The sequence below is a fragment of the Ipomoea nil genome, unplaced genomic scaffold (genome assembly GCF_001879475.1).
Source record: "Ipomoea nil cultivar Tokyo-kokei standard unplaced genomic scaffold, Asagao_1.1 scaffold0418, whole genome shotgun sequence".
In the NCBI taxonomy this organism is placed as follows: domain Eukaryota; kingdom Viridiplantae; phylum Streptophyta; class Magnoliopsida; order Solanales; family Convolvulaceae; genus Ipomoea; species Ipomoea nil.
The window spans coordinates 759,930-763,798 of record NW_017616846.1 but is presented as its reverse complement, the minus strand read 5'-3'; the positions used below and the strand labels follow the sequence as shown (position 1 = coordinate 763,798).

General features: G+C 31.6%; 1 pseudogene; it reads left to right on the top strand.

Moving 5' to 3' along the window:
- The first annotated feature begins 1,603 nt into the window (after positions 1-1,603).
- Positions 1,604-3,364, top strand: LOC109172587 (annotated as a pseudogene).
- The last annotated feature ends 505 nt before the right edge of the window (positions 3,365-3,869 follow it).

The window sequence follows — 3,869 nt, the reverse complement described above, 5'->3', positions numbered from 1 at the left end:
GCACGAATGTTAGAATAATGAACATTGGGGTAAGATAATATATTTTATGAGTTAGAATAATGTACTTTACATATGTTAGAATAATGAAATTTCTAGGGTAAGATACTCTATTGTATGAATTTAGAATAATGTACTTTATCTGATGTTAGAATAATGTATTTTATGAGTTAGAATAATGTATAATGTACTTTATACGTTAGAATAATATAATTTCTGGAGTAAAATAATGTACTTTATGTGTTTTTGGACAGTGGTCCACACAGCTGTGTGGACCATAGTGATGAGCCGGCAAGAAGCCCATGAGATAAAGGCAAATTTTTATGTGAACCATGATCTACATAGTGTTGTGTATATTAAAAGTACATTATTTGAATACTGGATGTATATATTATTTAATAGTATACAAAATAAGGTACTTTCAGTATTCACAACTGGAAATTAAGGAATTTCTGACCACTTAAAAGTGATCTTAAATCAAGTTGAAAGCAAAAGGTGGTCGGAAATAGCAATAAAGATTTTTCCGGATACCAAAAGTGGTTGGAACAAGGCTTTTGACTTGATTTAAGATCACTTTCAGTTGGTCGAAAATTTCATAATTTCCAGTAGTGATAATATCCTTTCCTAAAAATTAATATACTTTAGTACTCAAATAATGTATTTTTCATGAATACAATGTACATTTTTAATATTCTAATTAAAAATACATTATTTGAGTAGTGAATCTATATTATTTGATGATATATAAAATAATGTGCTTTCAGTACACAAATAATATACTTTCGGTACTCAAATAATGTACTTTCCATGAATACAATGTACATTTTTAATATACTAAAATTACATTATTTATATATTGAATGTACATAATTTGATAGTATATAAAATAATATACTTTCAGTATTAAAATATTGTACTTTTCATGAATACAAGCTCAGTTTTAATATACTAAAAGTACATTATTTGGGTATTGAATGTACATTCATTGATAGTATACAAACTAATATACTTTAGTAATCAAATAATGTACTTTCAAATAATATATTTTATGCACACAAATAATATACTTTTTTATTTGTGATCCACATAACTGTGTAAACCATGGTCCATTGAATAATAATTGAAAAAATATTAGAATTAAACTAACGTACAAGTGATTAGAATTAGGGAAATCACTAACAAGTGATATCACTAAGTTATAAGGTAATTGTAGGATCCATTCCTACTTGTTGGTCGTGCTCACTTCTTGTCCATAAGCTATATAACTTATGTTGTAAATATCGTCCCTAATAATGTTTTATTAGAAGAAAATGACAAAATTTACAAAGTCAGTTATATAGATTAGGGGCGAGAAATAAACATGACCAAAAATAAGTAGAGATAAATTCTATAATTATTCTATAACTTAGCCACGTAGGAACTAAAATCACAATTTTTCCTATTTTAATTTATATATCAAAATAATAAAACATATATGCCTAAAGTTCCCAGAGATGACCTTTCTAGCTAGAGTAGTAAAGTTGGTCACGAAATCTTCCAAAGTTGGCCTGATAGTAAGTAAAGGTTGGCTATCATATGCACATCTAATTTTACTATAAAACTGACAATGTCTTATAATGCTAATCAACATTATATTAGCTAAAGGTTTTGTACGTGAGCTCATATATAGAGATCAAATGGCAGAAATTGAAAATAAGAGTGGAGATGGAAGGTGGTCACTTAAGGGCATGAATGCCTTAGTAACCGGCGGCACCAAAGGAATAGGGTATGTATATATGTAATAATTTAGAAATAATTTTTCGAACTACGATAATGTGGTTGAGTGGAACGGACTTATTTATCCTTAACCAAAGGTCAAGGGTTTGATCCTGACTTGCGAACCCTGGCTTTGGATATGGAGCAGCCCCTGTCCTACCCAAAAGAAGCGCCTACATCCCAAAAAAAAAAAAAATTGTTTCCATCTTTTGTGTGTGTGTGTATATATATATATATATCTATCTTTTGTTTATTATTTAAAAAATATATATTTATGTATTAGGTATGCTATAGTGGAGGAATTGGCAGGTTTTGGGGCAAGTGTCTATACATGCTCTCGTAAACAGGAAGACCTGGATAAATGTATCCAAGAATGGAAGAGCAAGGGTTACAAGGTAACAGGCTCAGCATGTGATTGTTCATCTACACTTCAATGCCAGCAGCTAATGGAGAAAGTTGCAGATTACTTTAATGGGAAGCTCCACATTCTTGTAAGTTTCAATTCCCATGAATTAGAAAGGTAATATTTGATGGGCAGAGGCCGGTGAAGGGCTAAGTCCAGCACCTGTCCAGCCTCTCGGAAATGTGTCGAAGGAAATAAAGTTGCGTCTTCGTTCGCTATTAGCTATAGTCTTTAGCGCTCGGTCCTAATAAGTTGCATCAGAGCTAGGTCACGGGTGCAGAGACATTGTTGGGACGATGGAAAGTCGGTTGAAAATGTAACGGTATAAAGAAATAATGGTAAGCACTTGATTCTTACAGTATTTTGGTTTGATTTTAGGTGAACAATGCTGCAACAGCTATTCCAATGAAAGTTACTGATTCCACTGCTGAACATTACTCAGTGATAATGAGTACCAATTTTGAGGGACCCTATCACCTCACTCAACTTTCACACCCTCTTCTAAAGGCAACTGGAAATGGAAGCATAGTGTTTATCTCTTCTGTTGCTGGGCAATTTGGAGTGGCTACTCTTTCTCTCTACTCTGGGTCCAAAGGTAATTCAATATTTAAGTTAGCTAGGGAAACTTTAGTGATTATTTGTATTTTTTTTTCTATTTATAATTTTACTACTGTTTTCTTTTTTAAATATATGATATGATAAAGATATACTGGCCTATTATAGATTATAGTTTATATTTTGGATGGTATGAATATAGGAGCAATAAATCAGTTGACAAAGAGTTTGGCGTGTGAGTGAGCTGAAGACGGTATTCGTGTTAATGCTGTGGCTCCATGGCTCGTTGAGACTCCACTTTATCAACAACACACTGTAAGGAATTAAATTCTTATTTTCGACGACCTCCAAATCTGTAAATTTCTCTATTAAGTATATAATATATGGTAGGTTAATTATTTAATTAAATTGTTGTTTGTTTTTGAATAATTGGTGCAGCCATTTTATAAAGGAATAGCAGAGAGCGCATTAGCAAGAACTCCAATAAGCAGGGAAGGAAAGCCTAATGAGATCTCATCAGTTGTTGCCTTCTTGTGTTTACCAGCTGCTTCTTGGCTCACTGGACAAATCATCACTGTGGATGGGGGCAAAACTGCCAATGTCTTGTAGTTATCCACTACTTTTATGAATGTGTTATTGAAATAATGGCTTTTTAAAAAAAAAAAAAAAAAAAAAAAAGTTTGTTTGATGTGGGGTGTCTTATATATATATATATTTAGGAATAACATAGTGTGCCTGTCGCACTAGACATTATATTGTGAAGTGAAGTATTAAAAATGGAGAGTCTATTAAATAAATGTTGTATTGTATTTGAGTATATCAATAATATATACTTTTTTACGGCTTCAAATAGTGCAAGAACAAGAAAATTTCAATAGGGGACCAAACATTGCTTTGAAACGATTGTGTTTTATTATTCTATCAGCAAATGTTTCGCGACAAGTAAAATGACCTACATAAATTTTCATCAAAATTCTGTCATTATTTTGGATTGTCATGGATTTTTCATGATTATATTTTCCACACAATAATGATTGATGGACCAGGGTCTATTTTACATTGTAGACATTGATCCAAAAATAACATTTAGATTTTGTATATATAGTTGACACATCCTGTACCTGCCGTTGATAGTTTCTGTACTTGTAGCTATCATATT